Here is a 26,493-nt window from a genome sequence, read left to right as displayed (position 1 = left end):
TCATACATATATTATTTTCAATAGACCATAAGCCTATCCATTCAACACATATTTTAGTGAGAATCATGTATGTGCCAAAAGACAAACATGATTTAGACCAAAGACTTGTATCTTATTTGATTTAGATTTTTCTTCATGTAATAAAAAGAAAATAACAGCAGTACTTAATTCATAGGGCTTCTGTTTGAATCAAATTAGATAATCAAACTTCTTAGCTTATGGCCTGAAGTATCACAAGTGTTCAACAGATATTAACTATTATTATCGCTAGCAGAGCGCCCGGCATACACCAGGGGTTTAATAGCTATTTGCAGAATGAATGGTTAAAGACTGGTTGCATATAGTATTTACCATGGTAGTGACCTTGCTCATTACAACTGGTTATATGGCACTAAATGATCCCTTGGTTCAGCCATTTAATAGGTTTTGGGTAGGTTTGCATACAAAGTGAGGTAGACACTGAAGTCATGCTATTTTAAAGTACTTTAAAAATCCAGTTAATTTTTAGGTTGGTATTTATGAGAACAGTATGTAATAGCACAAATCTCACCAGACTGGAGAAAACTTGCAACTGACAGGATCTTTTCCTCCAAGCAGATGCAGGACACTGCAAAAGTCACTTCCTGGACTTACCTGAACGTTTATTTTTTGACCATGAAATGAGGAGGGTTAGACTAACACTTGATGTTTCCTTCTAGCATAAACTGCCTGTAATTCTGAATCATTTTCATAGTGAGATTCTGTAAGGCCTTTACAAAATGCAGATGGGAAGGTCAAATCTGCTTTTGGTTTTCCCTCCGTAACTTTCCTAGGCTGTATGGGTAAATGTAATTAACATAATTACATTTATGTAATGATCAATAATGATCATTGCTAACATGGTCTGTGGACTTCTAAATGCCAGGCAGCAAGTTAAGTGCCTTTCCATGTATTTTTTCATTAAACACTAACAACAAGGCAATATAAAGTACAGATGCTCCCTGACTTCCAATGGCTTGACTTAACATTTTTCTACTTTTTGACGGTGAGAAAGCATTCAATAGGAACCATACTTCAAATTTTGAATTTTGATCTTCTCCCAAGCTAGTGATACGATATTCCCACACAAGGCTGGGCAGCAGGCACAGCTGTGGCCCCCAGTCAGCCACGTGATCACAGAGGTCAATGACCAATACACTTCCAACCCTTCTGCACCCAGACAGCCATTCTGGTTTTCACATTCATTACCACGTTCAATAAATTAAAATGAGTTCGTTAACACGTTATCATAAGATATGGTTTGTGTGAGATGATCATGTCCACCTGTGGGCTAATGAAAATATTCTGAGCATATTCTGAGTGTAAGGTAGGCTAAGTTATGATGTTCAGTAGCTTAAGTGTATTAAATGTTTTCAACTTAGTGATATTTTCAACTTAATATGGGTTTATCAGGACATAACCCCACGGTAAGTCAAGGGAGATCTATATTATTAATATCCCTATTAAAAAAAAAAACAAAAATAAACTGAAACTTAGAGAAATTTACTAACTTGCCTATAATCTTACAGCTAAAAAGCCAATCTAGGACATCTGACCTCATAGTAAATACACTTAACTACAGAGTATTTTACAACAGTGAAGCCAAAGTTCTGCCTGGCCCACAAAAATACTCTTGGTCTTAATCTCCTTTTGGTCCTTAATGAAGTAAAGTCATCACTCTAAATTCACCAACTATATACAGACTGATAAATAAGTATCTTTAAATTTTTGAACTTGTATGGATGTGGTTTGCTTGTATGTATGAGTCCCCCACCCCAGACAGCTGCAGTGTGTGTACTGACATTCCAATTTCCCATAAAGAAAGCCTTAATGGACAAGACGCCTTTCCAATACATAGCTAATAATTCTACAGAGAAACTACTTTTTTATTCAGTCTCTGGTTACTTCTCTCTTCCTCAACTTAATGGAAGACAACTCTAGGCTGACAGTCTCAAAAATGTAATTTACAATTAAAAAAAACACTTTCTAAATAAGTCTCACATGTACAGGTCCCCCTTGTTAGGTTTGAGTCACAAAGCAGTTGATAAATTGGGGACACTCAGGAGAACATGGGATATCACAAACAAGGAGCTAATTCTCTCAGCTGGCTGGTGAGGCTGTGTGGGGAAAGAAGGTAAGCGTTTCTTGAGAGGAGAAGCCTCTACACGTGATTTCTAAATAGAAGTCTTTTTGGCTCAGCTGCCATCGGAAAAGTAGTTAGGCCCTACTTTTACAATACATCAGCAGAGGCCTTAAAGTTAATTACAGTCTTATATTTACTCTGACTCTATTATACAGATGAAAAGAAGATGGTTTAATCACTGAGGTGGTTTTAATGCGCACTTATCTCATTTTACTCATGCTGTGGGAAAAACACACATACATGTCCGTATTTAAGAAAGGAAAATAATGAACTACTTCATCTATTCTTCAATTCCATGACATACATTAAGTGAATCCACGTTATTAGAGTTACCTAACGTATACAGTAAAGCATTTTTTTTTAATTTCTCTAACATGTAACACACTTAAGACTCCTCCATCCTGAAATGGTTAATTTCAAACTTTCCCAAGGTAGTCTTCTCTGAGCCCCATTACCAACATATGATTGTCACTGCAACATGGCTTTCCTGACACATTGGTGTTAAAAGGCAGTGACAGAGCCAACAGGAGAGAACCGGAGCCATTTATATATACTGTAGAACTACACTGACAATCCAAAGGAACACGCCATCTGCATTCTGTGTTGCTGCAACCTACTGAACTGTGGGTTTGCGATTTCAGAATTCAGAATGTCATGCCCGGCTCCACTTTAGGGAGCTCCCACAGCTGCTACTTTTGCTTCCCTGCCTTCAGAATTCTGATGCTGAAGTTAATATGTGAGGACATTCTTGTGTAGTGATGGAGACATGGCAGTAGGGCATGCTAGAGTACCATATATTTTTATGTATTTATTTATTCAAGCTGTGTGGCCTTTTTTCCCCCTTTCCCTTTGCAACTTATCAGCCTGAGCCCTCAGACGCTCACACCCACACAATGATCTCAGCAGGCAAGAAGGAAAAGCAAAAGCAAATGCACTTTAGGAAAGAACAGGAAACCGACACTGAAATGGCCATTACTGGGCATTTCAATTTTACCTGTGGTTTCAGCTTCTGCTCAAAGTGCATGCAATGAATGTGGCCTGATTACCTTAATTCAGTGATATTGGCAATAATCACAATGACAGGCAGTGCCTAAGAGATTGCCCTTGACAGCAGAGTCACAGAAACGGAGGTATGGAGAATTTCCGTTCAGCACAACACACAAAAGGAATAATGGACAGACGCTCAGGGATCCATTTCCTGGTAGAAGGGTAGATGGTGAAAGAGCTGAATTCACTTTGTGATTAATAGTAGGGTTGATGAGTTGATATTTCACTAGTCTCTTCCAGCGTTTTCACTCTCCCTACTACAGGAGGATAAAAGAAGAGCTGAGGCATAGAATGACCACAGAGACAGTTTACTGCTGATGTAGCCTCATAGGAAAAAGAAACTTAAAAAATGAGTGAGAATCAAATACAAAAATAAAATCAACTGATTTTAAAGGCAAAATACCAAGGGCCATTCCCTGGATAAGAAGAATCATGAGCCTACAGAAAGGATCCTTTCTGGTTATATTATGGACTGCTAAGGGGAAGGAGATTTTCTGCCATCCATGACCATGCTGTTTAAATTAGGGAAGTCCACCCAAGCTGCCTCCAGTCTGAGCATGGAGCCGAAAGCGGGGCTTCATACGGGGCTCTATCTCAACATGAGATCAGACCTGAGCCGAAACCAAGAGTCAGATGCTTAACTGACGACGCTACCCAGGAGCCCCTGCATTTGTCTGTTCAATATCCCTGCCAACAGAGCAACTATTCGTTCCATGAGTACCTTCATTTGAACTAAGCTTAATCACAATTTTGTGAATATCTCAAAAATATGTTAACGAAAAATTATGGCATCATATGCAGGTCACCCTACATATTACCACTTGTCAAACAATAGGACATAGAAAGCCAAATTAATGGAGAAAAATGGTCATGTTTTCTAATTACCTGTGAAAATCTTGGGGCAGATTGACTAAAAATAAGTTAACAACCATATGGTACCATCTTACCTATTAATTGTGCAAAAATTGTAAAATCAGGATGCCATCTAATGCTGTCCAGCTTGTATTTGAATTACAACTGGAGCTAAATTGTGGGTAGTAGTGTAAAATGATAAAAGCCACTTGATGAGAGGTACAAAGTGTTCATTCTCTTTCACCCATCAATCCTATTTCTAGAAACTTATTCTAAATGTGTATATACTTATTTAGTGTATCTTATTTATTTTAGTAAAAAATAGCAGTGATCTAATTAGTTACCATGCATGGAACAGTTAAGTAAAATTTCATATATTAATCCAATGTGTGGTATTTGGTGATTAAAAAAGGAAATCACTGAGGGTATATAAGTCTGAAGGATAATTGAAGAATAAAAGGATGCAAAAGCATAACTATTCTATGCTAAAATGTATCCAGATGGATGAGACAAGAGCTAAATGAAATGAAAAAATAAAAACTGGATTTGTTTTGAATGGGTATTGTATAAATGTCTATATCATTAATGTATATTAATATTACACATGTCCTATGCATATAATAACTTATGTATTAAAATAATTTCATGTATTACAGTATTATTATTGTTCTAATATTATTTCTACAATTAAAAATATAATTTTAATGTTTGAGGCATGCAAATTATCAACCAAGCCCAGGAAATTTTATTAGATGGTGATGTTCCACTTTTTGTTAAGTGTGTCATGTCATCTTTAAGATGATATCTATCTCATCTTATGTAAAGATTCCAGGGCTCCTAACTATATTAAATCACCTATTAAACATATTTTCTCATTTCTCCAAATTCAAGATTTTAATTCTCTTTAATGCCCTGTTTTAATTGGAATGTTGCTAAATCCGTTGACAGTCTTACCAACCATTTTAACAGCCTTTTAATTTGTCGTCTAGAAAATTATAACTCTTCATTAACTTTGGGAGACACAGCATTGCAGTTGTGATATATCATTCCTCATTTTATTAACAATCTACTTAATGAAATTCAGGCTTCGAGCAGATGATGGTGATAATGTAAGCACTTGCCCTGGATTTTTTTTTTCTCTAACAAAATTAAGAATTTACTGATAAGCATAATAGGAGAACAAACATCCAATTCCTCAGGAGTGCAAGAAGTAAAAACTTAAAGAGATTTTTGAGTCCTCATGTATATATAATTAATATCCATATAATTTTTTTCTGAAATGCTCAATGTCTTTACAATGCCATTTGCCACTCTAAGGTAATACTGAAAGCCTATGTCAGTCCCTCAGTATTTATAAACATAACCCACTTGGGTCAAAAATGGGGGATGACATAATCTGATAGAGGATCTTGGTGGCATGAAAATGACAATCAGGACAGGGAATGGGTAGGGAAGAAAGGACACTCCCTTCAGGGTAAGTCTAGAGGTTCTTTACTCCAAATGGCATTGACTTATAATTGTATATTTAATACATTTGTAGTTCTCCCTGAGCAGATTTCCCAAACTATGGTATTAGTAATGTGAAATTAAATGTGACTGGACATCTTCAAAGATCTAGCAAGCAAACAGAAGAGCCGGGACTGAGTCCACACAGAAGCAGAGATAGAGTGATCTGAGATGGGTCTTAAAGATCATTCATGCCTTCCTTGGCCTCATTTTAAGAGAAAACTGAGGCTTTAAGAGGATAAGTGACATGTCAAGGTGACAAAGTAAATTAGCGTCAGAGTCCAAGCTCAGGTCAAGACTTCAGGAGGACAGTGTTGTCCTCCTGCCAGGGTCCTGTCTGGCAGCGTAGATGCTCACTGCCCAGCTGTGGAACCCTCCAAAAATGTCACGCTTTATCTTGTATCACCTTGGCAGTGTCACCCAAAACTAGAGATGGTTATGAAAGATAGCTTCTGAGAGAAAAAACATCTCACGCAAGATTTTTTTTTTCTTTTGTTCAGGTTTATGTAGCAAACGTTGTAACACACTGAGATTAATTTTCACATAAGACCTATTTTTCCCATGGGAATCAGACATCATTTCATTTTTTGTTCCTTTCTCATATCATGACACTGCCCTCCCTAGGGATGATTTGTTGTATAGATGGAAAGTTGCCCACAGACACATTCAAAATGAGAGAGAAAAATCTAGCAAGTCTTGCCTTTGTCTCTTGACTCCATCCTTTCTGCTCTGGGCATTTGTGTGTTTTGGACTGAGATGCAGGAGTTTCTTTTGACATAAGTCTAAGCAATACTTTACAGTGGGGGTAAATGGAGACTAATAGTATACCAGATTACTATATGGCCTACAGTATTTATTGTTCCTTATTCTAATGGTCATTTGATTAAAATATACCACAATCAGACCCAATCAAATCACCAAACTCTCTGCACAAACTCTTTAACACCTATTTAGTATATATGATTTTTGTCTATGATCATGAACATAAATATATAGATATGTAAAATTATGTACTTAGAAACTTACAAATACATAAATTTTAATGTGTTTAATATGTGATATGTTCTATGTGATTTATCAAGCATGCATATATATGTATATTTTTGCACTTTGTGTATGTATATAACTATATATATATTATATAACTATATATATATGCATGGTCGATTGAAAAAATTGAAAGTATACTCATGTTACAATTCCAAACACTGTAGGATTTAGTAATTAAGATGCTATTGCAAAAAATATGAAGTTTCAGGGGTAGTCATTTGGCTTTATATACCTCTCTTTACTTGGGACTTAGAGAAATAAGACAGGATCCCTACAGTCATAAAATTTAAAATTGGTTTAAAAAATATCAGTACAAGAATGAGGTTCAGTAAAAAATATCAGTACAAGAAATGATACATTATAGCATATGATACTGGGATATGATTTGTAAGGAGAATTTTATTTTATCTTAAGAAGTATTTTTTTAAGATTGATTGATTTGAGAGACAGCAAACCCATGTGTATTCATGTGCACATGCAAACACGTGCATAAGCGGGGGGTGGGGGCAGAAGGGCAGAAGGAAAAGGAGAGAGAATCCTTGAGCAGACTACCTGCTGAGCATGGAGTCCACTGCACAGGGCTTAACCCCGGGACACTGAGCCAACAACAAGTCAGTTGCCTAACTGATAGAGACATCCAGGTACCCCTTAAGAAGATTTTTGATTTTTGACGCATATCCTAAACATTTAGATTTATACTAAAGTCCAGCTTATTTTTTTTTTCTCTCTACATTAGCATCATTTAAAATACTCATGAATTTATACTGAGGAAGTTAGTGACATGCACAAGGATTTATATAGAATGATGATCACTGAAGCCTTATAGTAACAAAAAATATGTAAAAACTAAAGTTCTACTGGAATAAAAAGATTAAATAGAAGGGATAGCATGTATATAGCCACATGGCAATGACACACAGTTGTCAAAAAAATCTTATTCCAGAAGAATATTTCAAGAAAAAAAAATTCATGACACAAGTAAAAAGAACAATGTACTTAAAGTTCATGTAACTTCAATTTTGAAAATATGTTACATATGTGCACAAGCAGCTAAAAAGACTAGAAAATAAACATACCAAAAGGATAACAACAATAATTGCTACTGCAAGGTAAGACAGTCAGTTGTTTTAATTTGCTTCTTTATAAATTTGTCATTCTCAAATTCTTTACAATGGATATGCATTATTTTTATAATCAGAAAAAAAAAATGCAATCCAAGTAATTTAAAAAAGACTCTCAAAGACTGACTCCCAAATTATCCAAAACCCCACACAGCAGACTGAACCCTTCTCTCCTTCTTGGTTATGCTGCCACATTCAAACATCCAGGGTCCCCCAAGTGCTGAGCCAAACCAGGCACTAATAAACTCATTATTTTCTAAAACTACACCAAAATGAAGACAGACTCTAGTACTGAGCATTGTATGTTAAATACTCTAATTATTAATAATGCAATTAATTTAAAGGATACTTAATAAAATAAGAATAAATGGGGTTTAAACTAAGTCCCTCACTGTCTAAGGTTCATTCAGGTCCCAGCATAACAATTATTTACATTTAGTATAAACTAATTTACTGTTATTATCATTTTTATTAACGTCATCAATTTCTCTGATTCACTTTCCCTATTCAAGGGGAATCGACAACACTAATTTTCCAGCCTATAATTTGTATGTAACAACCAAGCCTGGTGTACATCTCTCACATGAATTTAATTCTTTCTTTTTTTTAGTTATTTAGGGTTCGGTCCTGATCAAATGAAATTCAGAATGTTATTTATTTCTTCCCTAAAACACAAAACCTCCTACTCAGGGGTCACTGCAACTGCATCAAATGAAAGGCTAATTAATATGTTTATTAAGTTTACTCTGAAATAAACACATATATGCAAGAGTGAAAAAGCTTCTTTTTCTTTTTCTTTTTCTAAGCAAGTGCCAGGTGATAGCATCTAGATACACAAACACTGCATACTCTAAGGAGGACTTTCTACAAATATTTTTAAAGGCTCCTTTTGGCTCTGAATAAAGTAATATACTGGGACTGTCACAGGAGCATGAGTCGGGCTGTGAGAAGCCATAATCCGAATATGCTAAGAAAATGTAAGCAAAAAATTGCAAATAAAACTGCTTATATTCATGTAACTTGTTTGGCGACAGCCGTATAGCATAAGGAAAGCTGCTATAACTCATAACAGCATCTTGCAATAAAACAGCTCTATGCATCCCTCTCAAACTGTTCAGTGCTCAGAACTCATCAGATGGCTGAGTAAGCATTACACTTTGGGACAGTAAATCTGTTTCCAATATGGTGTACATTCACAGATAGGCGCTTTAGTATTCATCCTAAGACACTTCCAGCTAAGTACTCATAAAGAAAGGGTAATCATATATTTAAATATCGGGATGCTATTTTCTCTGTCTATTTTAGTAATCTAGTTCACACTAGAACAAACCTAAATGGATCTTAGGAAACCTTTAGCACACTCAGCCCTCACTCATAGCACAGAATCTGTACCTGGAGTGGTCTCTGGGAAACGTCTCTTCTGCTCCCATAATACTCAGTGCTTCTGTTTGCCATGGTAGTTTCTGTGTGGTACTAGGGTTATATGGCTCTCTTTATGGCCTCACATTAGCTTGTGGGTTTCTTTATAGCATGGACTGTACCTTTTCCATGTCTCTATTTCTAGCTCCTAAACAATAACAGGGATAAAGCTGGCCGCAGGTAAGTGTTTGATGGTTCACTGAGTGATCTTCCATGGTTTAAAGTCACGAGTCTGGGTTTGACGTCCTGACTCCTTTCTGCAGTCCTAAGGTTTGCATGGGGGAGAGAACAAAGCAAACAGCATCTGAGGCTTTCAAGCTGTTTACAGATGTTCATTTTTCTGAGGGATACATCTTGGTTTGAGCTTTGGAAGAGAATGCATTTATTCTGCCATCAGAGAGAGGGAGAATGGCGGTCTTTGTTTTTCCTGTGTGGCAACTACATTCATACCAAGCTCACCTGCCTCAAGTAAGGGACACAACATAGGAGGCTTATTAGGGGAGACAGGAACATTCTCTTAGAAAAGTTATTTTTAAATGTAAACCTCCCCCTATACAGAGAAAGATTCAAGTCCCTACAAAATTAGATCATTTAGGACTCAAAGCAGTTCTAAAGGTAAAAGTATTCAGTGGTTAGGTTGGTCTAAGATGAGTGCAAACTGTTTAAGCAGGAGTGTCCCCACCCTTGCTGCCCCTGCTCTCACCCCCACAGCAGTTTCCTTCGGTTTTACTTTTGTGTGTCTGCCCTAACTCCCCACCCCACCCCCACCCCCGATTAGAAACTGGAAAACTGTGATCTCAACTTGAAGCCTCCATGGCAGATTTCTCTCTTAGAAACAGAGTAATATAGGTAGAGCTTGATGGCATATTGGTAAGTGGGACTTTGTGAGATCTGGACCACAAGAAATGTTGCCACACCACCAAGTGGTAATTGGAATTCAGAGGGGAAGACATTGGCCCCAGGTGGACAGAGAATGGCTCTGCTGGGCTGTGAGGCGTGAGGGGACACAGCTTCCTCTGGTACCTGAGAGATCTCACGGTTTGGGGGCTCCTGGGCTCAGTCTCTTGGGCTGGACCATACTCAGGAGGTCTCTGTTAATACATGAATGTGTCCGAGCACATAGGATTTTGAATAGAGTTATGGAGTTTACAAAGAAATCTGTCATAGGCATTGCACCCCCCTCAACAATTTGGTGATAACAAATACTGCTTAACGGGTATTTCATCATTAATAAACTTCACCCCACATGTAAAACTTTGGAGTGGGTCCTAGGACACGGACTGTAGAGAGGAATACACTCTGCCCCAGGGAGTTTTGTCTAAGACCTTCCCAGCATCACGTGGCTCGCCATGGTCCAGCAGAGGCTCAAAGCTATTTCTCCCTACTTCAAATTCTGTGTCCTGAATTGCTGGAAAATCTGAGTTGCTGGAGATCGGCACAAGGGCACATGTGAAGCAGGAGGCAGGAGGTGGCTTTCTCAGCTATCTGGAACTCTGATGTGCTCTGATTCACCCCATCTATTCACGCAGGAAACAGTAGGAGAGAGACACAGGGATGAAGAACTTGAGGTAAAGATGGGTGAGGAGCTGGAGACTACAGCAGTCAGATAATGGTCCAGCCCATCACTTAACAGGGGTGAGGAGGTGAGAACTATCTCCTCTGGGTTCAGAGAAAGGAGAGGAAACAGTACACACACACACACACACACACACGTGAGAACAGCTAAAGACCTCGGTTTTGATGTTTAAATGATTCGCGCATGAATACTGGAGGGGCAAAGGATAGTTTCCCCACCCACGTCTCCTGCTTCACTCTTGTTAAATATAAATAGATTCCTCAGTCAACGTAAATTTGACCCCACGAATTTATGGGAGAGAACAAGGAACCTGGCCAGCAGGTGGTTTAGCTGGATGAATTCTGAACTAGAATCCCAGCTCTGAACTTGGAAGCTTACGTGACCTTGGCCACCTCCCAAGCTCTCTAGGCCTCAGTTTCCTTATCTGTCAAGTGAGTGGTGTGAAATAGATCAGCCCTGAGAGTCTGTCTGGCTCAGATATTATATGTTCACAGCATTTTTGAGAGAGTTACCGTATCCTCATCATCTATGGTTTCCAGAGAAATAGCATCTGTCACATCAATGACACAGCATTTGTATCTCTCCCTTTATTTTTCTTCTGCTAAGGTGTTTTAATCCTGACAGTATAATAGAATAAATCACAGCCATCAGAGATGGGAGTGACACTGGCCACACACATTCGAGATAAACAGTCAAAAATCGCTCACCCGTGCCTTCCCCTTTGCCCACAGCCTCTGCTGTCTGACAACACTAAGGTTGAACTACGATTTCCATCTGGCTGCTCAGATCTGTGCACCAAAATAACCCTCTGCATTGTCTTAATAGCTCTAATGATACTCTGCTCTTCAGCAGGCTGTCTGTTCAGACCATTTCTTCCCTCCAGCAAGTATTGAGGAAAGTATTGTTATATAGTCAATCAACAAACATTTCTTAGCACAAAAAACAGCAGCACTAAAGGTAGATTGCTTAGACTTGATTTTCTTTCCACCAGTTATGTACAAGTTGCCTGCCCTTGGGAAGGGTAACTAACCCCTTAAAACCTTGGTTCCCCTTAAGAATAATGATGATTTGGGGGCACCTGTGTGGCTCAGTGAGTTAAGTCTCTGCCTTCTGCTTAGGTGGTGATCCCAGGGTCCTGGGATCGAGCCCGGCATGGGACTCTGCTTGGTAGGGAGCCTGCTTCCCCCTCTCTCTGCCTGCCTCTCTGCCTACTTGTGATCTCTTTCTGTCAAATAAATAAATAAAATCTTAAAAAAAAAGAATAATGATGATTTTTATTTATAAACCTCATAGGTATGAGGCACACATACTGAGGTAGGAACCTCAGTAACTTTAGCTATTTACATTACTGTTACTACTCTTTTGTCTCTGCGTTAGACAAGAGAAGATTATTAAAGTGATAAAGAATTGCAGAAATAGATGAAGGGTACTAGATGAATAAATAAAAAGCTTCAAAAAGACAGAGTTCTCAGAATAATTGGCTTGGAGGCTAAAGAAGTCCCATAAATGAATGATTTTCAAGATGAACTCCCATCCACTTCTTTGCCTTGTTTCCTCAACATGTAGTTTAGTTGGCATTCCTGCACCCACCTGTGAAAGCTCTCTGTGAATGAGAAGCTATGATATTCCACAGAATTGAGGATGGGTATGTTTGTGTATGACAGAGGGTTTTTTGATCTTTAAAAAAAAAAAAAAGGTTCTTTTCTCTTAAGAAAAAAAGGACTGTGACATACCTAAATTAAATCACCTTTAAAAAGCCAAGGAATCACTGGCCACTAAGGATGACTGAGCAACAAGAAGGCAATATTTACTGTGCCTTCCAAAAGAAGTTGCAAGGGGGTGGAAGCTAGTGGAGGATACATGGTTTAAGATAAGGCAAAAAAAAAAAAAGGATTGGACCCATTGTTCTGATCCAGAAAGCAAAACTTAGGGATATGGGTCATGATCTGACTGAAATGTGCTTTTCTCGTGATCCACAAAACATCTGCTGCTCACCTCTGTAACTCTTAGCAAATTCACTACAAGGAGTGAACTTCTTGCCTTCGGTGTATAGATGAACTCAGAGATGTCACAAATTTCTGTCAGACACGCTTGAACCAGCTTCTAGGATTTGGGATGCTGTTTCCCCTTAAAGTAATCCTGGATGGCTTGTACCTGTTCTTCTTGCTCACATTCTACCTTTGGCTTCGTTTCCCGCTGAGAAGTCAGCGACTTCTTTGTACCATAATGATATTCTACTGCTCTTCAGCTGAAAATCCTCAAATGAGTTCCCACTGTCCTCTTAGCTCTGATGATCACGATCTTGGTATTTCGGTTTTACACTGTTAAAATGGGGGTGATACTGAGTTGATTCATGGAAGGTCACCGAGAAACACGTGGTACTTCAAAAGTATGCAATGGGAAGTATTATCATTAACCAACCAACCAAACAAACACTCCGTGAAAGAGGATTCCTTCTGTTCATTTCATCCCTGCCCCAGCCCCTTTACAAAATGTGCTGAGCCCCTGCTCTAGCATGCTGAATCCTAATTCTGTTAAAGACCGAAAGCAAGCAGCTTACGGTATTAAGCTGCTACATAATTAAACATTCTATGACAAATCATTCTCCTGAGATGTAAATTGATGTTGAACAAAAAGTAAGTTGTTCGCACAGATATTAATTCTACCTCTTATGGCTTTGAGATCCAGCCGTTTGAGTTTCCTCAAAAGGGTTAATGAAAGACCTCCTGAAGGTCTCTGAAATCTGAGGCTGAAATTACAGCATGTGTTATTATTACTGTTTTTGTTAGTCACCCGGAACACAAGTAAGATGTGTGCTTAGAGGATATGAAAAAGAAACAAAATGCACATTGGCTTTTACTCAGGGTTTGGCTAAAAATACATTCTGACATGCAGCGCACAGGCATGTCCTAGAAAGCTCGCATGGTACCGGGGGCGGCCAAGAGGCAGCTCTGGCTTTGTTTGGCAACAAAGATCACTTGATCATGCAGAGAGAGTAGGGGGTCTGGCAGAGTCAGCTTTGAGTAAAAAAATGTGCCTTCCAATGTTCCTTCCCAATCTGCTGTGGCCAAATTGAAACAACACAGGGCCAACAGATGCCCTAGGCTAGGGTGGGGAGGGGGTCAGGGAAGATGAGGGAGAGCTTTGGGACTAGATGCGCTCTCTCCAAATTCTCGTGTATCATGGGAATCCTGTTCAATAAATATTTATTAAATGTCTCCAAATGGCACTATAGCTGGTACTAAGAGGGATGGAAAGATGAATGAGGCACTGTCCTCATCCTCAAGGAACTTACAGGGTATATTTACAGCTCAGTATTATGTACAGAGGTCTGATGTGATGGCTTTCCAAGGGAAAAAAGCGCTATCAGGTTTCCCAGGCATGTAGTGAGAAATCTCACATGTACTAAAAGCAACAACAACAAAGACAACCAAGCAGGAACTCTATATTTTTGCAACTTTCATATAAATCTAAAACTATTCTAAAATTAAAAGTTTACTGTTTTTCTTAAAAAACAACCAACAGACCAAACAAATCATAATTTTTTATGTAAAAAAAAAATAAAAAACAAACCACTAACATTCTAAAATTTAGTAAATACCAAGCCATATCTGTAATACAAGTTCAGTATCTTCTTTTTAAATCAATCAGTTCCCAACTAAGAAGTCCTATGCTGGCATCTTTGAGAGCTATGTCTCCCAGACAGACAGTCTTCTTTTGGCCTACACAGTATCTCAAAATGATTTAGCTGCCAAAGGCCTTGACCCACCTTGCCCTAAAAGCAGAGGCTGAGAATTTTTGTGAATAAATACTTTATTTGGGAAGTGATTCAGAGGAGTAGGAGTGAGGGACAAGGTGAAAAACAGGACAGAAGAAGAGCCAATATAAGGATGAGTGATAGAGTTGGCCACTGGGAACCTAGTGATGATGGGGCTGGGGCCTTCCAAGGAGCCTTAGGCTATGTTTCTCAGGATGAAGGAAAGGAGAATTTGTCATCAGCTTCCTATGCACTGGCTTCTAAACCCACTGGTCAAGGTGGCCCCACAGGTGCTGATTCTGGGATGGCACACACTTGACTGTCCTCACCCTTAAGAGCATTTAGCACCTTATCATCAGAAAATTCCAGGGCAGGAAAACAGGCCGGCATGTTGTGCAGAGCTTACTTAAAGACCTCCAAGAGTACTTTACAGCAACATATAAAACCTGAGGATTTTATGGAAAAGAAATCCCGATTTCTCATTTTCTTGATAAGTTGTGAGATCTAGAACACTAACCTTGAATTCCCAAAGGGCACCAAACTGCCAGAGCTGACAGGCACCGCCTGGACCTACATAATCCAAATCGGGACAGTCTCTGTCCCCGACACATAGCTGAAAACCCAGCTTGTTTCATTCCTTGATCTTACCTGCCTTCTCCTGTGGATATTGGACTTTTCGCCCTGACTTGAACTATTCCTAGACTTCAGAAATATTCACAGTGAAAAGCAAGCAGGGCCTTACTAGTAACACTATCTTTCCTCCCTGGCTTCATCTTCCAAAATAAACATAATTTGATTGTGTCTCTTCCAAGAGTAGGCTTCAATTCATCATTACTGCTTTGATGTTGAAGATGTTAGATCAATGGATATAATTAATTGATTATGTGCTATATTCTAAGCCAGATGCTCACATTAAATTCTCACATTTAATGTTCAGCAGAATGTAAGATAAGACGTAGGAGTGCTAAACGAATCAGTCCACTTGCTTCCTCGGACTCAGAACAGAGGTGGATCCTGACAACCAGGGACTTGGAACACCAAATATGCAGGAAAATGGCTGCTCGTTATTGGTTTGGAAATACTATATAATGAGCTCCCAGCAACATGGCATTTATTAAGCAAAACCCTCTAGAGATTAGGAAGCTCTATTAAAGCTAGAATGATGGGCTTCTCAGTGGAAAGGGAGATTCCAAGTTACTATCCCAAGCAGGAGGGCCTGTATGTCTGAAATGCTATCAGTTACCAAAGAAGTGGTTATATTCTACAGAGTTCATCCAGTTACACTCAATCCTTTGAGATATTTATATAAAAATGTTGATGCCTTAGTCCAACCTTCCAATGATTTAATTAGTCCTGGGCAGGGTTTGGGCATGGGAACTTTTCAAAACTCCCCAGTAGAGTCTAATGAGTTACCACCCGTCCAGAGACAGAAATGGCATAGGGTTCCAGCCACCTTCGCTGTCCCCTCACTGCTCAGGGAAGACAACTCAGTGCTTTGCTGTAGCCTCCCCGCTGTTCAGTCTCTGAGTTTGTGAAGCAGAAAGTGTGAAGTGGGTCATCTCCAGGCAGGGCTTTTGCGACACATACAAATGGGGGTCAGAGTGTGAGCATTCACTAAATTGTCATTGTGAACTAAGAAGAATTTGAACCCACAGCTGTCCGATGAACAGAGGTCTTCAAGTGATTACATCACCTGAGCTGGCAGTCATTTTGAGAGGAATGTGTTTGGGCTTTGGATGTTTGCCTTGCAGTTGACTGGATTTTTTTTTTTTTTTAGGACATTAAACATTAGGGCATTAAACATTAAACATTGAGACCCTTCTCTCAATGTTCCAGCAAACAGATCCATAGCAACATATTTAATCCATTGGAATTACTCTTTAAATAAATTCCACGTTTTGGTTCAAAGTGCTACAGATAAATTCAGTGCTTTAATTCCCACACGTGAAGCGGACTTCACCTGCACAAGGACGAACCGAGAAGCATGTATTAGACGGCCAAGGTGGCAGGAGACATGGGGGGATTTAAAAGGAAGTGCTGCAAACTATTTTTAAAATAAAATGCATCCCACTGGGACAGCAACTGCCCAATGCCTACTATTCATAAATCAGGGTGAACAAAGAGAAGCTTCACATTTTGTGGCTATGGCCAAAGAAAAAGACCTGAAAAGGAAGGAGAATAACAGATTCAACCGCGAATAAAACGGAGTCCATCTGATTTTCTGTTTCTTTTTGTTGTTGTTTTTGAATTCCCCAAAAGATCTTTCTATCTTTGAGAAAATGCATTAAAGATAATGCTCATAGTAACTTTGGGAAAATATTCCAAATATTATAAAAGACTGTTGGACATTATTAAATAAGTCTGTGTTGTGCTTATTTTTAATATCTTTGTGCACACTCTGTATTTGTTCTGATCGCTCCCAGCAGAGATTTATTGCTAAAGTAGATCTGGCTTGAGGTTGAGTGGAAAGGAAAGCAGTCAGTGCAGGAGGAATATTGAGTAACTTGGTGCAAGGGAGTTTGGCTACAGCACGGAGAGAGGCTTGGGAGATATGCATGCCAATTAAGGTGCTCAAGAAATGAACATGAATTCATTTTGGGTACACACCAGCCCCCTCCTCTTCATATGTCCAGAGGGTTGCTTCTGGAATTGCCAGAGCTGAAAATTAAATTATAAACCTAAAACATGACACTGAAAATGTAATGTCTCCTTTGATAATATCAGTGTGATGATTCATCAGTGGGTGGGGTGGCACCCCTCCTGGACCCACACCGTAAGGCATAGTGAGCCCGACATTGGCAATTACTCCATCTCTCACAGCTGTTTCTCTAAAGCTCCCGGTCGGAATTATATCCTGTCACAGATCACATTGCACCAAAGGCCTCCTACACATATGACACAGTAGGTCCCTACAGAGGCACGACGGCAATCTGTGGCTCCAGCACAGAAAAGCTGAGAGTGATCACCAGTACTCACAAAAAGCAAATGTTAGTGCAATATATGAATGTCAGGGTGTGTGAGGGAAAACTCCTGCAAGTTGGCATTTCACAGTGTAGGATCTGATACTGTCATGCTGGACAGACACACAGCCCACGTGTTCTAAGTTCTAAGCTCCTTTTCTGAGGTGTGCTTTAAATTCTTCTTGGAACAGGAAACAAGCCACTAATAAGAATAAATTCTCTTAGAGTCGCAACCATGAGTCACAGCACCAAACTGCACAGTGTTTTGGTTATCTTCCTTTTCGCGGGAGTCCGAAGCTACATGCCCTGTATGCTGAGTCATTCACTCAGACCTAGGCTAAGAGTAACAATAACAGCTCATGAAGGGCTACCCGAGTTCAGAAGGCAGAGGTTTCACCAAAGAGGTGGTTCATACATGAAGCCTTGTGGGAAGATGGGATTTGGAATAGGCAGATAAGTATTCTACAAAGAAGAAATGGGCAGAGGAAGGTACGTGTTATTTTGGCTATTGCTATGGCCTTCAGGGGCTGGGCAGAGAAAGTCAGTGACTGAGGAGAGAACCGGAGAAGACAAAAGGCAAGAGATGTGGCCTGTGGCAAACTGGAATGTGAATGGACTGGCTACAGGCACTCGATTCAACATTTCTAAAGCCATCTGTAAGCTGGACTAAACATATCTAGGGGCTACGTATGCCTGTGTGCATTAACTTTGTGACCTCTGATTTAAGGAATAAAAAGGAGGCCACCTCTGAGTAGGGGAGTGGGAAATAAAATCAGAGCTATATGATTTATTTATGCCTGGAATACGCAGTCAAATTGGGACTGAGTAGAGCGTGCAAAGGAATTTTTTTTCCCCACTCTCTTTTCAGGATCTTCCTCTTTTTCCTGTCCATTGATTACCTGTGTTCCCATGTGAGCTTCTTATTTCTTTTCCTTGTACATTTTTCCTGGATGATCACACTGAGTCCCGTGAAATTATTAGCTGTCAACTCTTAAATCTCTATCCAGCTCAAATCTCTCAGGAGAATTTCAAAGCCTGTACATTCCGCTGCCTATTAGATATCTACATGTGCATGGCCTAAGGGCACCTGCAACTCAAAAGGTCCACACTTGCTGTCCTATCTTTACCCACAAACCAGCTCGTCCTCTATTTCAAACCCCAGTGACGAGCACTGACATTGAGACAGTTGCCATAACCAGAAACTTTAGTCCTTGAATCTTCATGCTTCTCCCATCAGTTGCCAGAAAGTATTGAGCCACATTCTAAACATCCTCAGCTCTGCTAGTCAAGTTACCAATCAGCAGGAATACGATACACACTCACTTGCACACACAACATTAATCCCTCCACCCCAACATACATGCTGAGTCTCTGATTTCCTAAGCCAATGATAGAGAATGAACAAGGTACTGTGGTCACACAGAAAAGAGATAGATAAAACATAATCTTTTACCTGTATTTTTCTTGTCATGGATCCATAGGAGGTGCTCTATTGCTGAATGCTACTCTTTACATAGACAGGAACCTAGTAAAGTTGAGGGGAAAAAATCTAAACTCTTGTGACCATGCTATATTTTTATACTCAGGCATATGTTACCACTCCAGGAGAACTTGAACTAACAATCTATGCACTTCCATTTAAGGGCTTAATTACAAGCATTGACCTTTCTTGGCTCTTTAAATACTCAGCATCAGAAAGGTAAAATTCTTAATGCCTAAGAGTCCCAGAACAATATTATGCCTCCACTTGTACAGAGTCTTAAAAAGTCAACAATCTTTGTGGCTTAACAACATTTTCAAATCCGTCATTCCAAGTCCGACTACTAAGCTCCCTTGTCTCCATGAAACACACTCTCCTAACCTACCTCACTCTCCCTGCAATATGTTCCATAAACTGAAGCCAGCATTATCTCCTCAAAAAGCATCATGACCCACTTTCATCCTACCATTCTAGCTCATTTGTCCCCACTCGACATTCAGCTAACTTGAACTTCTTTTAGATTCTTAGAACAACCAAAATTTGTCATCTCCGGACCTCTGCACATTCTATATCTTTTGCATGAAAATTTTTTGGCAATCTGATCATCCAACTCCTCATCCTTCAAGTGTATGAAAGGATGTCATGATTTCTGACATTCCTGATGCACAATACTCGGTTAGATGCCTCTCCAGAATCACATGGTATTTTCCCTTTTTGGTGTTTATCAGACATACCTAGTTTCATATCTGTTAAATCTTTTCTTTTTAGGATACCAAGTTTGTGTGGTTACAAGACTGTGTTTGCCTTATTCATTGCTATACACCATAACTTAATATAGTTGTCTCATGGATACCCCAAAATACATTTGGATTAATTTGAATGAAGGGGCAAAAATAGGGCATTGTTTTAGAAATTCAAGATTATCTATGATACAAAAAAAGGGGGGGCAGGGGAAGGACTAAGGGAAGGAGAGAATTTAAATGATGAAGCAGTTGTTCAGTCTTGAAAGGTTGGAAGCTTCCTATGAAATGAGAAACTTGGACAAAAGATAAATTAAGAAAGAATAACCATCATAACTTGATGAACATCAATATAAAGAAAAAAGAGTCTTCTTGGAAGACCAAAAATGTGAGTTGTGATACCAATTTCCAAAAGCTAGGAAATAAAAATGGAAACAGATTTTGAGGAAAAGACAATTAAGTTTTCTACTGGACTACTTAGGAAGACATACTCCAGGAGCAGTTAGAAAAGTAGAAATGGAGCTTGGAAATACCATTTATGTTAGACTTGAGTATCAGCAGGGTTAGGATCATCTTGTCTTAGGCCAATTAGTATTCCTCACCCACTCTGACACTAGAGCCTTTCTTTCCAATATAGAATTCATTCTATCCAGTTTAGAAGGTACTCACCATAAGCCATCTCCAAGCACAGAGCAGGCCTAAGTCAAAGACATGGCCAAGAAAAGTCAGAGTGACAGAGTCATCAGCATGTGCCCCCATCAGGCCTATTTGGATCTGACCCTTTCCAACAATGTTACAGAGGGCACAGACTTTGAGAGTAGGATTACCAACAGAGATCTTCAAACAGATCTCCCCAAAGAACAAAGCCAAGTCAGAAAATGAGAAATAAGAGATGGTACATGTAGGTCCAGATGTACTGTTAGATCCTCCAGTGATGTAAGATAAGGCATCACATATTTTGCATAAGCTTGTTTCAGTCAGAATATTATCTTACTTTCACTTGTAACTGAAAAAGTCTTGAAGAGTAGAAACTGAATGTGGAAGTTAGAGGAAATGGACTGTTAAAAAGAAAGTGCCACAGAAAAGAAAGAAAGCACGGCTAAGGGCAAAACTAGAGAAGATCTCAGAAAAACAGAAAAAAAAAAAAAAAGAAAGAAAGAAAGAAAGAAGGAAAGAATTTCAGATAAAGTTAGATTCAGAGTAGAATGCAGAATTGACAATAGATTTAATACCAGAAGGGCAGTGAATACAACAAAGAAAATCCAAAGAAGACTGAATCACTAAGTGGCAAGGACTCCAAGTTATTACCTATAGAGTGATGAGAATGGATTAATTTTCTCCAGAGTTTATAAGGATAAAACCTTTCCTTAATCAAACTCAGCCTTAAAATTCACATTTATTTTTATGCATAAAGTGCACATCTTTAAAACAAGTCTGTATCCAATGACACTACATTAGAGCATTTTTTTTTTCCTGATCTTTTTTCTTTGTTTACTTGTAAAGTTGTTTGACTAGCAACTCTCTTACAGTGTGTTGGCATCGGCTGACAGTTGTTAGATGGTATCTTTCCTTTTTTCTAAAAATAGGGAAATAATATTGAGTTATGTTCATCTTTGGTAGCAAAAGGTATGGTGCACAGGGAGTCAAACATACTTTATCAACAACTGGAAGAAAAATTCTGGATTTGAAGATGTCAGTATTTTTGCGAGTCATAAGAAACTAATCCAAGGAAAAAATATTCTCTTGCATACAATGTTAGGAGAGGTGGAGAGCCAATGTTGACCACTGATGCTGGCAACAAACTTAAAATGATAATGATGAAAACCACTAGCATTTATTCAGCACTTATTAAAAGAAAGATAGCATCCATACCATGATAAATGCATAATCATAGAAACAACTATAACTATAATGTGGGAACTTTTGCAGAGAGAGAAAATGAGAAGGGTCTATGTTCTAGAATTTGATCAAGCTCACACCCATGCAACACATCAGTATTGGGGTACAGACTGTTGACCTTTGGGTCTGCATTCTTTTTTTAAAATTTTTTTTATTTTTTAAGATTATTTATTTATTTATTTGACAGGGAGAGAGAGATCGCATGTGGGCAGAGAGGCAGGCAGAGAGAGAGGGGGAAGCAGACTCCGTGCTGAGCAGAGAGCCTGATTCAGGGCTCGATCCCAGGACCCTGGGATCATGACCTGAGCGGAAGGAGGAGGCTTTAACCCACTGAGCCACCCAGGCGTCCCTGGGTCTTTATTCTTAACTGCTTTCCTATATGTCTCTCAAATGAAGCAAGAAGGATTCAAGTTAGCCAGCAAGGAGACAATGGATCATATTACACTGAAAGACTGTAAGATCTCTTTTTCTTAAAATAATAATAATGACAATAAGAATAGGAATAGGAATAATAATACATCAACAACACAACCAAAGAATTAGAAGGAGCGGGTTATTCTCAGTTGAGTTATGAAAAGAAGTCCTGCCTAGAGGTGGGAGAATAAATTAAAAGTAATCTCCTCAAGGTACTTTTTAGCCTTCCAAACACTGACCGGACAAACTTGAATGTCACTAAAACAAAAGATGTTCTTTGTAGGTAAATGGCTGTGGTTTTCAAAATAGAATCCTTCCAACTGTTGCTTTGGGTACAGTGGAAAAATAAGTTGTTTTTTTTTTTTTAAAGATTTTATTTATTTATTTGACAGAGAGAGATCACAAGTAGACGGAGAGGCAGGCAGAGAGAGAGAGAGAGAGGGAAGCAGGCTCCCTGCTGAGCAGAGAGCCCGATGCGGGGCTCGATCCCAGGACCCTGAGATCATGACCCGAGCCGAAGGCAGCGGCTTAACCCACTGAGCCACCCAGGCGCCCGAAAAATAAGTTTTTTAAGACTCTGGTATAGGTGGAATGCTCACAGGTTTCTAGATTATTTCACCAAATCTTATATATATTGATCGAATGACTATAGTTAACACTTGAGCTTATAGTGGTTCGTGAGTTTCTAGCACAGCTTAAATTTATGCCAGGACAGGTTATACAGAGTAAAACATATTGCCTCAATTATTCTAAAGATGACAAGAGTGAAAACCGATGTATGAACTACCAAAATCCAACGTAACCTAAAATGTGTATGTGTGTTTGTCTTTGTGTATTTTTTAAGTGCATCAAAGTAATGGTGAAAGTTGTATCTGTGCTAGAACTCATTGAGGGAACTGACGCAAGCATATTTTCAAAAATCCAATCTTCCCCCAATTCTTTCCTCAACCTTGACCCAAAGAGACAGCCTGAGGTACGGAGAAAGAATTCAATCTTGGCCCCCTCTCCAGAGACTTGCAGTTCTAACTGGAAAGAAGGGCTTTTTGAGGCATGAGAAGCCTGGCTGAACCCTCTGGCCCACTGGGCCTCGCCTGGCACAGAAGCCAGTCAGTTCTGCTTACCTGAGCAATATCATTTAGATAGTAACACCTTTCTTGGTTAGTGTTCCAGGTTGAGAGGTTGTGGGAAAAGGTGATGACTAGAGGGGAGGGCAAAGAATCGGTGCTGACAGCTGACACACGTTCTGACAGCAGGAGCTTTTTCCTACAGTGGTGGCTGTGGAGAGCTACTATAGGTAGAAATGCCTGCAGGGAGTCTGAGACAGTTGTGGAAACGGAGGCGAACGGGTGGGCATAGGAATTGAGATCAGCAGTGCTGGTGGTAGTGCTCATGGGACATTCAAGTTAACAAGTGCAGTTCCTACAGTAAGAAGTGTTTAAAGGAGTTGATGCCATAAAGGTTTATATACTGAACTTCATAGCCTTTGACTTGGACATTAATGGCTTATTTTTGTTTATTTATTCAGGAGGGGATCAAACACAGTAGTTCAAGTTCAAGACACATCTCTCGCATTCAACTTCTTGGATTTAAAACTTGTCTTCACCAATTCCTGTATTTGTGGCCTTGGAATGATTTATTTAATCTCTCCGTGCCTCAGTTTCCTTATCCGGCAAAAAGGGGTAGTAACAGAACCCACCTCACAACTCTGTTGTGAATGTCCCCCTGGGTTAATATAAGCAAAATGCTTAGACTGACACCTGACATATAGAAAGTGCTCAATGGATGTTAGCCATTATTCTTTTGTTGTTCTTGTTTAATACATCTGAAAATGGTGTACTAATCCTGGTGAAACACAGAATGTAGACCAGAGTCACAGGCACATTATAATACAAAAGCAGAGTTCAAGACTAACTTGAGGCTCGCAAGTCATGGGGGAATGTCCTGTGTATCACACTGCTCTCTACCCTACTTCAGGGTCCCAAAGAACAAGCTTATACAATCTGTCTGGGCATTTGCCTGACCTTCATTATTCGAAGTGGCATCTATTTCACACGTTAGACTGAGGCTGGGTCTGACCGGGGATTAGACTACTGGTCACTTCTGTCAGGTGCATTAACTCTCAGACCACTAGGATGCTCTTCAGTGCAGCATTAGTCATTTACTAATTACTAATTACTCGAATGGCCACAGACCTAGGATCAGCAATTTTCTCCCTTCACACCAGGAGGATCCAGCATAATAGAGGCCAGACAGGTAACTGCATTGCCTCTTCTTAGGAACAGAGGCTGATCCTGTGCTGAAAGCAGGTGAAGAAGGTATAATTTGATGGGAACGTCGAAAAGCTTCCCATGGGAACACCCAGCCTCTCTTTCCTGCTGGGATCTGGCAGGTTCTCACATTTGATACTTGCAGATACTTGCAGGGGAACTGGACAGGGTCTGACCCTGGCCCCACATCACTTTTAGTAAGCTGGCAATTCGTTTCCACTCTGAGCATCTGGAGAGTCATCCAACCGTGTTTGCCAAACTTGCTTGAATGTGAGAAGCATGTTTGTTTTATGATCAGTGTCTTGGGTTTTAAATAAGAATACCACAGGAGATGATCCCACTATGATCCTTGCTAATGTACGTCTAGGCTAATAAGTTCTGAGATGATCCTGCTCTTCGATTTCATGAATAAGAAAATAAAATGGGAAATGCATGACATTTAAAAATTATTGTTATTCCTGAGAGTAAAATTTGTTTTAACCCTCTCTGTAGTGGCTAAGTTTCACATTGACTATGATGCTTGCCAGATTGTATCTCCTGCTCTTCCTCTCCTTAAATATGTGCTTATTTACTTCCTGAGTTCAATTTTAGAACCCATCAAAGTAGATCCACTCAGACTCTGACTACATTTTCATGCATAAATTCATAGATGTCTTCAGAAGGAACTGCACTTGCATATGCAAATACTTTCCAATGCCTTTTCATTTCTACTTTTGGCCTGCAGTTTTTAATTCATGCAAACACATTACACAAACAAATATGGGCTCAATAACAACACACGGCATGTGTGAATTGTTAATTGCAAAGCTATGGGTTTGATATGGCCAAGCAACTTCCATTATTATCAATGAAGAGGAACAAGATTAAACAGGAAGAAAAAAAGGTATATTTGAACATAAAATCCCAAGCATTCAGTTTCATTTTATGTAAATATTAATAAGGGAAAAGGTGACAGGACAATCCACAATTCAACAATAATCTGGGATCTACAGCTCAGTGCACAATGATCCAGAAACCAGGATGCACCTTTAATGAGACTTAGGAAAAAGGCTCAACATTTCAGCACAAAATCATAAGAAACAAAAATGTATGCAGCAACACTGTAAATAAAACCAAAAATCTAGTAGAAAATGAAAGGTTTTCAACCATGCTGAACATGCATCACCTTTCAAAATATTTGAGCCTTGTATCAGTGACACTCTAGGAAATAACAAGTGTCCTAATACTTTATATTTGAAATTTAAACACTCCCTTAATTAATTAAGCCCAATTCTCACTCATACACTTTGGGGTCAGGAGAGGAACGTAGTGAAGTAAAACAATTGTTGAAGTTACTCACAGATCAAAGACATTTGATACAGAACAATTTTCAAGCAACCCTCCCCCTGTTTGAAGTATGTTTTATTTACATGAAGATAACTCAGAACAGGAGAGTGTAGATTAAATAAAAACTGTATCCTGCAAGGGTCTACAACTGTAGTAGAAATAGAATTTTAACTGTTGATTTTTAAAAAATATTCTGTTAAGTATAATTTTTTTAAATAATTAAAAAAATTTTAATTGTTTTTTTAGTATTCTGCTGATTTTTTAAAAATACTCTGTTCAGTATAAAATTCGGAGCTAGGCTAACTGGGAGCATACGAGAACATGTTTTTATAACAAACAATGGACTACAGATATGTGTGTGCGTGCGCGCGCATAGAGAATACATATGTGTGGTATTTTCCACCAGGAATGGAATTCCAAGCTGCTATCAGTTGAATGTTTGTGATTTCCTACACCACCCCCAACCGCCAAATCTTATATTGAAACCTAATCTCCAGTGGTATTTGAAGCGGGGGCTTGGGGAAGTGATTGAGTCATGGGTTTAATGTCTTTATAAAAGACAATCAAGAGAGCGCCCCCCATCCTCTTCAGCTATGTGAGGACACAGAGAAAGATAGCTGTCAAGAACCAGAAAGCTAGCTCTCACCAGACACTAAATTGGCTAGTACATGTATCTTGGACTTCTCAGCCTTCAGAACTATATGAAATAAATTTCTATTGTTTATAAGCCATCAGTTTATGGTATTTTGTTATAGCAGCCAGAAAGAACTGAGACACAGCTGAAGTATCTCAAGAGGAATTGAATTAGTTGCCATATTCAGGAACAGGAGCATGAAACAAGAAATAAAGAATCAATGTTACAAACAAATGAGCCAATAACCTAGTAGGCAAGGCCTCGAATCTTGGCACTGGAAGAGT

The 26,493-nt window shown here is 39.2% G+C and overlaps 1 protein-coding gene across 2 annotated transcripts in view; it reads right to left on the bottom strand.

The window, feature by feature from the left end:
* Positions 1-26,493, bottom strand: part of TENM2 (teneurin transmembrane protein 2) — a 1,307,492-nt gene that overhangs the window by 897,130 nt on the left and 383,869 nt on the right. The window lies entirely within an intron of this gene.

This window comes from Lutra lutra, chromosome 5 (assembly GCF_902655055.1).
Source record: "Lutra lutra chromosome 5, mLutLut1.2, whole genome shotgun sequence".
Taxonomy (NCBI): domain Eukaryota; kingdom Metazoa; phylum Chordata; class Mammalia; order Carnivora; family Mustelidae; genus Lutra; species Lutra lutra.
This window is presented reverse-complemented; position numbering and strand designations above follow the sequence as displayed.